At 38.2% G+C, this 13,606-nt stretch overlaps 1 protein-coding gene across 19 annotated transcripts in view; it reads right to left on the reverse strand.

Annotated features, from left to right (window-relative positions):
* The window catches only part of HIVEP2 (HIVEP zinc finger 2), a 192,806-nt gene that overhangs the window by 77,956 nt on the left and 101,244 nt on the right, over nt 1-13,606 (reverse strand). For 11 of the 19 annotated variants that reach the window (XM_079939547.1, XM_079939546.1, XM_079939529.1 and 8 more), the window contains 2 exons: nt 9,258-9,341; nt 6,972-7,084 (listed from right to left, as the gene is read on the reverse strand). The exons of 2 other annotated variants lie outside the window; for them this stretch is intronic. The gene's annotated coding sequence lies outside the window, so the exon portion shown is untranslated. Of the gene's footprint in view, nt 1-6,971; nt 7,085-9,257; nt 9,342-10,550; nt 10,585-13,606 lie in introns of those variants that run through there. 6 more of the 19 variants (XM_079939530.1, XM_079939535.1, XM_079939534.1 and 3 more) reach the window with 2 other exon arrangements.

The following is a 13,606-nucleotide window of genomic DNA, read 5'->3' on the forward strand; positions in this document are numbered from 1 at the left end:
GAGGTGACAATGCTCACGCTATCAAAAGGAAGAGATAGCTATTTTTCCCGTATGATTTATCTTGGCAGGCCGAAAGGCTGCTGTTTAATCTCCCTAATATGATTAAACATGTACTCTGACAAGTACACATGTTCCTGAGGAGGTGAACTTGTGGGGGATTTTGGCAGGGGTAAGGCTGAGAAAACCCAAAACATCTTAAGCTCTTGGGAAATATTTAAGGAGCTGGAAGAACAGTAAAAAGAGGAAGAAGACTCATGCCTTCCAGTGAATTCCTGTTTCCAGCTATAAACCCTCATGGGAAAAAAAAAGTTGAGTAGTATAAAGTATAAGCTTTTTATCTGCTTTTATATCAAACTCGGTACACAATCAAATTCATCATCCTGAGACCCAAGCCAGCTTCTCTCTTTACTTCCTTTTTTTATCTATTAAAAGTCCTATTCAGGGCTTCCCTGGTGGCGCAGTGGTTGAGAATCTGCCTGCTAATGCAGGGGACATGGGTTCGAGCCCTGGTCTGGGAGGATCCCACATGCTGCGGAGCGGCTGGGTCTGTGAGCCACAACTACTGAGCCTGCGCGTCTGGAGCCTATGCTCCGCAACGGGGGAGAGGCCACAACAGTGAGAGGCCCGCGTACCGCCAAAAAAAAAAAAAAGTCCTATTCAAACTCGCAGGCTCAAAAGCCTGGTGTCATCACTGACAGCTTCCTACTGCTCCCTGCCCCCCAGAAGTGCGGATATAAGCATGCGCCCGTACACACACACACACACACGCACACATACCCCTCCTGCACCCAATCAGGCGGCCCTCCGTGGGCCTCCTGCACATTCTCTCATCTTGTCTGCGTCCTGTCAACGCTTATTGCCGCCACTGCAGTTCAGACCTTCAACACCTGCCTGAACTCCCAGTGTACAAAGTCAGATCCGAAAGTGCTTCGGGTCCAACTGTCAAATTTCCACAGGACAGGTCTAGGCACTATGCCCTCGGGTATTGGGTATATGGAATCCAGGGACAATTCTCAGAGGCAGTCACCTGTGGAAGCATCAGGAGAGTCCTAAGGAAAATACTTTGAGCTGAAAGTAGCCATAAAGGCACCAGGATGCAAAACTTGCGAAGTGAGGAAGTAAGGAAGAGATTGGAGGAAGTTAAGTCAGAATTCCAGCACGGGGTAGTATATTGATGGAGTGTAATCTATAAAAATACTGAATCACTATGCTGTACACCTGAAACGAACACATTGTTGTAAATCAACTCTACTTCAATAAAAAAAAAAAAGAAAGAATTCCCTGAACTTAGGATTCAAGTGTTCACTAAAGTTTTCTTAGTGCTTTCATCTGTGCTATACGTGTGGGAGGAGAGGGAAAGGGCATAATGTGCGGTGACAGCTCTTGTGTGAATGAATGCTAAGTGCCTCCTAAGTGGCTTCTGTGCTTTCAGGGACTCTTGCACCCACTCACCCCACCCTCACCTCTACCCCCGCACCATCCAACACAACCTGGCCCGATTCAGCTTCCTAAAGTGCAGCTCTGATGACATCACTCTCCTGCTCAAAAATTTTCAGGGGCTTCCCAGCACCGCAGGGCAGATTAAATGTACATCCTTAGTCCTGAAACCAGAGACAGCTGTGCTTCACATCCGCATGACCTGTACCTTCCAGGAAGCCTCTATATTCAGAGCCCATGTTTTATTTTATCTCATTAAATCTTTTCAGAGGTCAGTCGTTTTTGTTCCCATGGTCAAGACAAAGACAATAAAACATGCTTGTAGGGGAATGGAGGGAGTTTTGTTTTGTTTTGGGGGGTGGGTTTGTTATTTTACTTCAAGACTAATTTTTTGCATTCAAAAAGATCACCTAGAAAGCACGTACATTTGTTTATGGCTCTGCTCTGGATATTTAATTAGAATCAGACTTGCTGATTCATCTCCCTAACATGATTAAAATTAAATCTGTGCCCAGGTATCAATGTGCAGTCCCCCAAATGAATTGTAGATGAAAACTCACAATCAGATATTTTTATTAAATTCAACAAATATTTATGGAATATCTACTATTTTTTTCAACCACCATTTTCAAGGCTGAAGAGGACACCAATGAAATGAAGATGCAGTCTTTGCCCTCAAGCAGCTTACAGTGTGGTAGGTGAGATAAAAGCCCCACATAAATCACTTTACTAAAAAGCACAAGCACAAAAATACATACAAAACAGAGACAGGAGAGAAGTAAAAAGTATTAAGGGGATTCAGAGAGAAGAAGAGATAAAGCATGAAGATCTCTGAAGTGGACGATGCTGTTCAATATCTAATTTAGTAATTCACAGGGAAACTATAACTGCCAAGGGAATCAGAATTCCAAAAGCCATTCTTGATCTATAAGGATGTTGCTTGGAGTCTATGAGATTCTCAGAGCAGGGGAGTGACTGGGTGAATTTCACAGTTATCATCAAGGAAGGGAAGGTACACTGCCTCCAAGATTCCCTAAAACTCTGAGATCTGATTCTTCTCCCAAACTCCAATATGGCTTCTACTTCCTTATATGTTTCATACTAAACAGAATATACAGATCTTATCAACAAAGCTCCAATATTTGAACACTACCAGTCAACCAGACCAGTGATCTGGCATCGAATGACATATTGCCTGTGGTTGGGAGAACCAGGGTTGAATCCTCCTTCATGACTCACTAATGCTGTGACTTTGAGCAAATCACTCAACTGTAACCCTTAGAGCCTCTGTTTGCTCACATACAAAACAAAATGTAAGTAATATCTACACAATAGTTCTTGCCTTAAGTGAGATCATGTAACATGGAAGCCATTGGTAAACTGTAAAGCATTACACAAGTGGTAATTCAGGACATCCTAGAAACAGGGCATTCTATGTAGCCAGTAAAAGATGAGAGGTCCCGCCACACACAGTCATCCTACACTGCAAGCTAAAGGAAGGAGACAGGAAGAACGACAAGCAGGAAGAGTACTATGAAATGACATAAAAGTAACCCTCGGGCTTCCCTGGTGGCGCAGTGGTTGAGAGTCCGCCTGCCGATGCCGGAGACACGGGTTCGTGCTCCGGTCCGGGAAGATCCCACATGCCACGGAGCGGCTGGGCCCGTGAGCCATGGCTGCTGAGCCTGCGCGTCCGGAGCCTGTGCCCCGCAACGGGAGAGGCCACAACAGTGAGAGGCCCGCGAACCACAAAAAAAAAAAAAAAAAAAAGTAACCCTCAGTCAGTTTTTCAAATGGCTACAGAATGCTCAAGGAACAAAATGTGCTTTGCTCATACTACTGGTTTAATTAATCTTGCTGCTGATGAATAAATGAATGGGTAAGGAACTGAATGTATGAATGAATCAAGGTATAGTCAAGTGAGATGCTTGAAAAACAAAGCAGGAGGAGTCCAGTTTTGTAGAAGAGGTTAAGAAAATAATTCTGGAAAAGTGAAACCATATAGCCTGAGAAGCTAACAGTAATGGGCTCCACTCACAAAGGCTGTAATGGCAAAACAAACCGCAGTCCTTATAGTAAGAGCTTACGAGTCTATAGGTTTCACATCGGTTTAGTAAAATTCAGTCAGAAATACTGATACCCTCTTCAGTTACCTTGAAACACAAAGGACCCAACAGAAGAATTGTGTGCATCTGAAAACCTATAAAAATGGCCCAATATAAAAGGAAACATACTGAAGGCCACAACGCATTGAAGCTCATAAGGTTTGCTCTGAAATATATGTGATAGCAGGAAAAGTTGTATCAAACCACAGTGAACAGAGAGCAAATCTTATTTGCAACCTCATCAAATCTTTATAAGACCTACTAAAATGTGCCCAAGTTAAATAGATTAAAATTTTCCCATTTTATTTTCCATACTGGTGTAAGTAATGACAAAAAAAGTAAAAACATAAAGGAACAGATGGATGGATAAACACTGAGTCTGGGGAAATCACAAAATACAGCAATTTGTACAGGAAATAGAGTTACATAGTTTGGATTTTCTAATTTAAAGTAAGATTTCAATAACTTCTGACTCCAAAAATTACTATCATAACTATGTAATTCTCAGCAAATTGATTTCTGCTCTGAAACCTGATTTTCTCAAATGAATATGGGATTCTTAATTCTTGCTTTTCAAAGATTAAGCAGCTATAGCAAAGAACCTGACTCTGCAGAACACATCCAGTGAATGCTAACAATTTTCACCTTCCTTCTTATCTTTCCTCAGCTTAAAGAAGACATACCACTTACATAATTCTTAAATAATTACATCCAATGCAATGAGAGCGTATAAATCTGTGCACCTGGTTTAAAGGTCTATAGTCCAGCTACTATTACCTTAAAATGAATAAGGTCAAGACGAGTCAAAAGCCCTGGCTATCTGAAGGAAAATGGCAGGACATGAAAAGTCACATTATTATAAAGTAATTTGTGTTTATTATCTTTTACAAAAAGTACCATAAAAGAAAGACCATTCTAATGATGCAGGTTTTCCTTTTATATTGTGTAAAATTTTATCATGCAAACTTCCCCTTTTAATCTTTTTTACTCTGTTTTCTCTTACTACCAATTTGGAGTGGGGGAAATTGGAGAAATTTTTAAAATTTATTATTTGAAAGAAAAATCCTTGCTTGGGTCAACGGACAAGACCAGGCTCAGGCGATAAAGTGATTGAGAGGTTGCTGATTATGTTGTATACAGCACGAAAAAAGTTTACCAATTTCATATGAAGTGTTTCCTTACCAAGTGTTTGGTTTAATGTTACTCATCTCTGTGTACATTTCTACTATGTCCACAATGATGGGCTAAAGAATCAGACATGTGATTAATAAAATACAATTATTGTTACATTTAAACCATGATTGTGACTATTACCAACATGAATCACTATTGTCAATAATCACTACTAGCTACTGAGTCTCTACCACCTGCCAGGAGTTTAATCCTCACATAACCTTATGAATTAAGTAGCATCCTTATGTAATTAACAAAAAAATTTTTAAAACACAGTGACCTTAAAGAGCTGACTTAACCAAAGACACCCAGAATTCATAGTGACATTTGCAAGAAGGCCAATGTCCATTCTCAGGAGGCACTTACAGAACAGTTTCCTAAACATAATTTAAATTAGGTCCCACCAATCGAAATGTAACTGTAACACTGTGGGGTCCCTTGGGAATAGCTGTAAAAGCCAATCCTTGTGAGTAGAAGGAAAATTAAATGTGGCAGACAAAGACATTTAAGTGAGTAGTTCAGAGTATCAATTTTCATCTTCTAACATCTATTACAACTACCGAAGAAATTAAGGCTTTGCTTTTGAAACTTTATCATTTCTCTTCATGATGGGTTTTTCAATCTAACTGCCTTATATCCCTCTAATTATCAAAAAAATGTTCCGAATGGCACCGTGTGCCCATAACGATGGAAATTACTGGTCACAAATGAATCTTGGGTCATGAACCTCACAGGCCAAATGAAAAGATTCCCTGGGTTTCCACACTTGATATTTCTGCACTCACTGGATGCTCAAAAGCTACACTAACAAATCAAGTTCCAGGGAAGCAGCCTCAAGGAAGATTATTTTAGACAAAGCAAAGGCAGTTGTCAGCGTTGTATAAACCATATGCGACAGAATCCCTGAAAAACCACCTGACCCCACCACGTCTGAAGATGCCCAGAGGTAAAGCAGACACTACTAGTTTGGTTTGGAAGTCTGCTCCCCGAATGATTAGACACTTTCCTCTCTTATTTACCATCATTCATCATATTTTTAAATACTTCTAGTTTATCCAGAGAGAAATTAAGTAATGAGATGCACAATTTAGAATCATGAATAAAATTTAGAATTTCAGAAACTAAAATCATGTGACCTAGACTAGGAATACAAAATTTTTTCCACATTTTCTGTGACTGTGTAAAGAGTTAATTAAAGCATGAGTTTGCCTGGATTAAAACAAAAATTACCAAACCCTAAAATCAGCATCATTTAGACTTCTGATGTCAAAAATCTGTTTGACAGAGCAGACTTTACTACACTGACATTTTAACAGTAGCCAAAGTCCTGTTCTCACTAAATTCTGTCTTGGCAGTGCCAAGAATTTGCTAAAAGCCTAAACTCTTCCTGGTTAAGAATTCTCTACCTCAAGAACCTTCCGAAGCAACACAGCGCAACAAGGAAGCTGGATCAAGCAAGTCCTTAAGATTTCTATTCTTATCACAGAAACTAAGCTTTCTGCAAAATGAGAATGGTTTAAAACAAGGAGGGTGGACTTCCCTGGTGGCACAGTGGTTAGGAGTCTGCCTGCCAACGCAGGCGACACAGGTTCGAGCCCTGGTCCGGGAAGATCCCACATGCCGCGGAGCGGCTAAGCCCGTGCGCCACAACTACTGAGCCTGCGCTCTAGAGCCCGCGAGCCACAACTACTGAAGCCCGTGCGCCTAGCGCGTGCTCCGCAACAAGAGAAGCCACTGCAATGAGAAGCCCATGCACCGCAACGAAGAGTAGCCCCCGCTCGGCACAACTAGAGAAAGCCCGCACACAGCAATGAAGACCCAACGCAGCCAAAAAAAGAAATAAAATAAGGAAGGTTACTAATTTACTCAATATATTCTTTATTCCTTAGACTTGAATCGGATACTATACAGTACAATTACACGTATCTCACTAAAAGTAAAATTCGATATTCTCACATTACCTCAAGATTACAACAAGCAAATAATCATTAGAACAGTAAATGAAGGGATCTGGTTTCAAACTGTACATGATAACATTTTCTAATCTTCCCATTTTTCTAATCAGGATAGTTCCACCGATGTGGTAAAGACTTATGAACATTTTCATTTAGATAGCATCCCAGACATCTTTCACAGGTTTTGAGGTCCTCAAATTATTACTGTCAAAAACTTCCCATAAAGCTTAATATTTTGCTTGAGAGATCTTTCCAATAATTTTGAAATCAAACCACATAGAAAGTACTTGACTCAACTTACCCAGTGGTTAAATGTTAAAGAACTGGTAAAAGAGTGTTCCAAGCAAATCAATTCACTTAATTTTTCAAGTAGATCTGATTACCATCGTCTTTTAAAAAAGTCAAAGACTCCACCTAATGAAGAAAGAAAAAAAACACAACAAAGAATTGCATTTAAACCAGAGCAGCATTATATGATCTATACAGTAATAACACAGAAATCAAAGCAAGATTATTATTATTATATCTTCTCCTAAGTTACTGTGCTACTTAAAACTATAAAACAACAAAAGCATCTGGCAACTAGATTAAATTTTCCAGTTTGGAAATAAAAAGAATGTTCAAGCATAGAAAAAGCAATAAAATAACAAAGTGCAAGAGCAGAAGAGTTTATTTTCAGTACTGATTGGCATACGGAAGTGACGACTACATAATGTCAGTTAGGACATGTAAAATCAGAGATGAGGAAAAGATGCAACTGACTACTTTGGAATTCTATTCATTGGTTCTTATTAATTTATTGATGCAATGAAAATGTGTAGGTTGCAGTTCTTTAAAACTGTTAAGCCCTAGGTACAGGCAATTTCTGTTGAGGCATATAAACTAATACCCAGACAGATCATTTGGAGAGAATTCGCTAGCGTAAATTTCCAGATCATTCTTAGAATGTAATACCTCGTCTCCCACAGAAGTGTTTACTAAAGCTCCATAAACAGCTTAATTATAGTTCATAAATAATATCAGTTAATTCTATTCATTTTACCAGTAGATGTACCTTTTCTGAAGCTCAAATATTAAATTGCTATCTTAGCTCCAAGAGAAAGTTTTAGAGAAGGAAAGCTATATCTCAACTGATAGAACCTAAGATAAATGGGATTCTGGGAGGCAGAGCAGAAGAGTGAGACAGAAAATTGGAAAGCTTCCAGCTACTTCTGAATCAGGTCCTCCCAGGGTAGATTAAGTAATTTTAAAGTCCCTGGACATCAGACACAACTATATTCCAGTGAAAGTTCAAAAACCTATTGCAAGGCCATAAATACATGATTTTTTATTATGCAATTTGGAATTAGCCACATATTGTCACTCCCCTAGTCTCACTACACGTATTAGGAAAATTGACAGTTACTTCAGTTGTATAAAAAAGGAGATTGAAATAGATTTGTTCCCACTATTTGAAGGCAGATGCTCCAACTAAACAAAACAAAAAAAATGTTCCTACCAATGGAGAAGACAAATAGCAATAATTATACTAAGTAGAAACCCATGGTAGCCATGGGAAATATGTTTTCACTTCCAAGACAACCAATGTCTAGATTCTAGTCTTGCTGCTATTCAAGAAATAGTTATCTAGGAAACTCATTTGGATATGGTCTCAAATGGCTTCTTCATTAACAATGATAAACAGCCTTAATTATTATTATTCTAGGGTTCTTGCCATAAATATGACAAGACAAATGTCAAATGGTTTGGTTATTTTAATTACACTGGACCAACAAATATAGCACCTAAACAATGAGATGCAAAATGGTATACAATTTGCACTCTGAGCATCTAGAGCTGTGAAAATATTTTTTGGTACTTTTACAGGCCCTTTATGAAAGCGTTACAAAGGCGCTTTCAAATGATGTTCGGTAACTAACTTCCTATCATCTCTGGATTCTTACATGATGGTTTTGTGCTAGCATACTGTTTAAGTTAGTCACTTGCCAAGAAAAAGCTAGGGCACATCCCATCATGATGCAGAATGACTTGAAGATTCTTAAGAATCCTTTTCTCACTGATTTTTCAATGTATAATATGAAACTGACCTGTATAAGAGTCTAGATCTACAATCCCTCTTTCTATCATTGTTCATTTTTTTGGTAAAGTGCCTTTTTCTTCAATTATGTAGTTTTTGCCTCATTTCTTGCACCATTTCATGGCTAGCCACCAAGCCAATATCTTACTTAGGTTTTTCACCTACAATATAGCAAGTGTGCTCTAGTTTCAAATCTAACTATGGTTATCTGAGTGGTCAGTGACTTCAAATTATTTAGGAATTTTTCAGTTGGCATGGGCACTTCCTACCAAGCTTCAAAAGCAATAAGTACAGAATATGTTAGTCACCTGTATGGATGTTATCAGTTAAATGACAACCCTTAACTGACGCAGAAGGTACAGATATGTTGCCTGTATATAACAAGTGAGCCTCATGTGTACAAACCATGATACAACATTCCTTAGAAATGTTCATTTCCTTGGAAATGACTAACATTTGAGAGATGACGGTTGGTTTCCTATAATTCTTATACCATACAGTAGTACCTACCTAAAACAATTTTATAAGCTGATGAAAGCAGTTGAGTCTACTCCTCCTTGCCTTCAACTTGTTTTTGTTGCCTGCCTCACCACACTAGGAAAAAAGAAAAGCAAGACCAAAAAAACCCACTTCAGTCAGTGGTAGCTTGGCTCCATCAGAAAATCTAAATACATCTGAACTTTGTATTTCAGTCAGGTACATAGTCTAAACAATGGAGTAATTTATCATTAGCTAATATTTGATCATGCTTGTCACCAATTGGTGTGTTTCAGTCATTTTTGTATAATAAATAGGTGTACCTACAATGCAGGATTAGAGTGACTTTCTCTGGCTGAATGGTTCCCCATGTAGTAGATAGGAACCATGCTCCCTGAGCTGACCAGGCCATTCCCAGGAAAGCTTTAGCTGTCTGAGCTGTTGCAACAGTGAACACAGTAAATTAGCTCTTTTAGGAGCACACAAAACTGCCCTTGAAAGGAGTAAATGACACCCTGGAGTGAGCTTGTGAACTGTAATGTCTTTATAGCCCTGGTACTTAAAGCTTAGCAGCTGTGGAGCACCCTCCTTGTATTGAGGATGAGACTGAGGCCCAGAAGGTCACAGTCACTTGCCTCAGGTCACACAGCCGGAAGGCAGGTCTCCTGACTATTCTTCTACCATTTTCCCCTTTACATCACAGAGCTTTTCCTCCCCGTAGGCGAAAGTTCAATAACATTGAGCAGGAGTTTACTGAGCACCAACGACATTAAAGATGCTTCTCAGTTTAGGAAGGGAAGAAAGTGGGTGCAAAGTGAGTGAGAACAGACCCACAAATACCACAGGTGCCATACCACCCTCTTCAGCATAGCTATAGTCAACTCACTTCTCTGCAAACTTAGTGAAAAACTGGCCAAGGAGAATAGGAGACTGAGAATACCTTAGACTCTTACACACCCAAAACGTCTCGGCATATTTTAGCAGAGCTCCAGAATAACAGTTAGAAAACAGTGTCCTAATGGTCAGTTAGTACAGCTGCCTTACTTACTTATAAATACATAACAACACTGAAGACATTTCTAACCAGAGAAACACCCTTAAACCCATGACTCAAACACAATTATTTTCATTAAAAAAATTTCTAATCTAGTATTTATTTGCTCCCCATGTAAGCATATTTTCACACAGATGCTCTCATAACACACATAATTAGGCATTCTATTTTTTTCATTTAACACTTCATAAACATATACTATATTTCCATGTAATTCACAAAGTTCTCATTTTTACCAGCCATATAATATTCCATAGAGTTAGCATGCTTACTTAGTCATTTCATTAATCATTCCTACATGTGGGAGTATTTCAGATGTTCTCATTTATTTTTAACACTGGAAACACAACTTTCTCCTTAAAATACTAACAGAAATACAATTACTAAATCAAAGGGTATAAATATTTTTATGGACTTCATAAAAAGCCATATTGATGTCAAGAGATTGAAGTTACCTATAAAGCCACCAGCAATCTGAGCATTCTACTTTCACTAGACTTCCTCACCATTGTATGTGATTAAATTTGTTCGGTGATTTACTTAATATAAAATGGTATTTTAGGATTGCTTTTTTATTTTAATGGTGATCATAGTCTCCTATTTTAAGATAATTTTATTGTTTCATCTTTAATATAAAATTTTACATTATTCTATTCACATAATTTGACTGTATTTAGGTCCTACTTTTTCTTATGAATTTAAATGGCCTTTTAATATATGCATACATTAAATTTTCTACAAATTGTTCTTAAGTTTGTTTTTAGATATTAACCAGTTAATACGTCTGGTGTGTATTTGGATCCTCAGTGTGAGGTATCTATTCAAAGATTTTTTGACCAAGCCCATTCTCCCACAATGCTGTTTACTAAACTTGCTACATTATATTTTATGAGTATATTGTATTATTATGGGTCCATTTCTGGGTTCCTCATTTTGTTACATTGATCTACATATTTAAAAGGGAATGCTTGTTCAGACCTAATAGATTTATGTGATGGGCATCGTGCTATATAGTTTTCATGTGCATTATTACATGAACTTGTGTGTGTGTTAGGTGGTTTTAATCATTGTTATTTTTTTATAGTATGTTTGAATCCACAGTAGGTCTAGATTCTACTCCCTAGTCTCTTTTTTTTTCAAATATTCCTTGATATTTCCTTGTATGCACACATATACTTGAGAAATTCTCACCCATTTTCCCAGATTATATTATTTGATTAAGTGTATTTTCTACCCTCCATATTCAGCCATACCCAAACAATTCTCATCAGGAGTTTGAAGAGAATTGTGTTGAATCGCATATATAAGCATCTTTGTAATATTCTGTTTTCCCATGTAAAGAAAACATAGTATATTATGATGCACCTCTACTTCTATTACATTTCAACTTTTATATTCAATAAACATTTACATTCTACAAGTCTCCTCCTTCTGTGACTTTCCTCATTTCCATTTCACTTGCTTGGAAATACTTCATTCTCAAGTTCAGCTACTAAATTGTGTTAATTCCTCACAAGGTCCCCTGAATAATATCCTGTACATGTAGGTGAACACTGATTAAATGGAAGACAAGTATTTTAAGCCCTATTCTAAATAAAACATCTTAATTGCCTCAACGAAAATGAAATGAAGCTGTCTGTAAAGGACAAAACCACCACAAAATAATAGCCTTGGCAACCACTTTATTTTCTTAGTGTATTTATAAGACAAAGCCCTGAGTTCATTTAAAACAAAGCTGAATGGCTGAGGTTACCTAATACCCTCTTTTCCCTCCATCTTGACCAATATCTCTTATTTCTGCTATCCGAGAAATAGGTGTGTATTCACCGAGAGAGAAAAACCAAAAGGGAATGTAAATGACTTAAAATTAAATATTTTAAATGTAAACTTGACTGAGATTAGTCTACATAATGTCGTACATCATAATTAAATCCACGTTATCTTCCTTGATTTAATGGACCTAGATACTCTAAAAAAAATCTCATATTTTATGAAATCTATGTGGTATATGAAGAATTGTAGACACTACAGTGAAAGGGAAGAGAAGGACAAATAGAAGGAATGGGAGGGGAAAAGCCGGGAATATCTATCTGTGTGAAGGTAGACAAATAAGGACAGGAGTCGTTTTCCATCCACACTTAGAAAGTCACACTTTGTGTCAAATTGAGTGAAAGCATGAATGATGTGCTTCTCCACTTCCCTGAAGAAAGAAACACGGAGAAAATGTGGCAAATATTTAATCTGAGCCTTGTTTCCTGAAAGACTGCAAGATGCCCACAAATTTTCTTTCCCAGCGTTCAAAATAGCAAGTTGAGTGGGTGTAAGCACTTCAAGTGCAAAAAAAAGGTAACTAAGAAAAAGGAAATCATACTTTTTGCTCCTCAGTTTGAAATTTTAAAAGAGGCCATTTAAAGGGATTTTAATGATTTGGATCTAGCATTTGTCTTGAATCAGAACACAAATACGGTCCTGAATACTTAAACAAGCCCTCTGGCCACTTTTAAATGGTACAGTTTCTATGTAAAGACCACACTTACAACCTCATTCTTACAGTAAGAGTGCACAGTTTCCATTCTGTTACAATCAGATACCTAAATACAATGCTGGCAGAAAGTAAAAGTTAGTTGAAGGTTCATGGGATCTCTGCCACGCCCAGCGAGAGGGACCTTCCTCAACAGGGCAATGAAAACTTTACCATGCATATCAGTCCACCAGGGGAGCTTGTTAAAATGTAGATTCTGATTCTACAGGTCTGGGTGGGGTCCAGCTTGGAGTTCCCAGGTGATGGTGATGCGCTCGACTGAGGTCCACACTTTGAGAAGCGAGATTCTAGTCTGTAACAATTGTTACTGACTGCCAGGCAATGGAAATAATAATCAACAACTAAGAATGTCTGCAAGGTACCTAACACTAGGCTGCTTGTTAGAGGAGATAATAAAGTACATGCGATTAGCCCTGAGCTAACCCATAAAAAATGACTTTTTAAACAATTAAGTGCTAAATGCTAAAATGTGCGCTAATGATTCTAAGAATAATAGGAATTGAAAACAGGAAGAGTTCAGTCAGGGCTAGAATAGTGGTAAGGGGCTTCAAAGAGCAGGCTGGACTTGGTCAGGCCCCAGGTTGGGGGGATGTGGATAGAGAAAGAGCAGGACCAGAAAAGGCAATTCTCGAAGGGAGCTATGTGCCTGGAGTTCCAGTAAGAGAAAACTACGTCACCTGCTTTGTGGCTGTAGACATCATCATTAGAAATGTTAACCAGAATTCACTTTTAACCAGGTGAAGGGAACCCCTGACCTTGTTTAAAATGTGTAGGTTTGGGAATTAC

The sequence above is a fragment of the Stenella coeruleoalba genome (assembly GCF_951394435.1).
Source record: "Stenella coeruleoalba genome assembly, chromosome: 12".
In the NCBI taxonomy this organism is placed as follows: domain Eukaryota; kingdom Metazoa; phylum Chordata; class Mammalia; order Artiodactyla; family Delphinidae; genus Stenella; species Stenella coeruleoalba.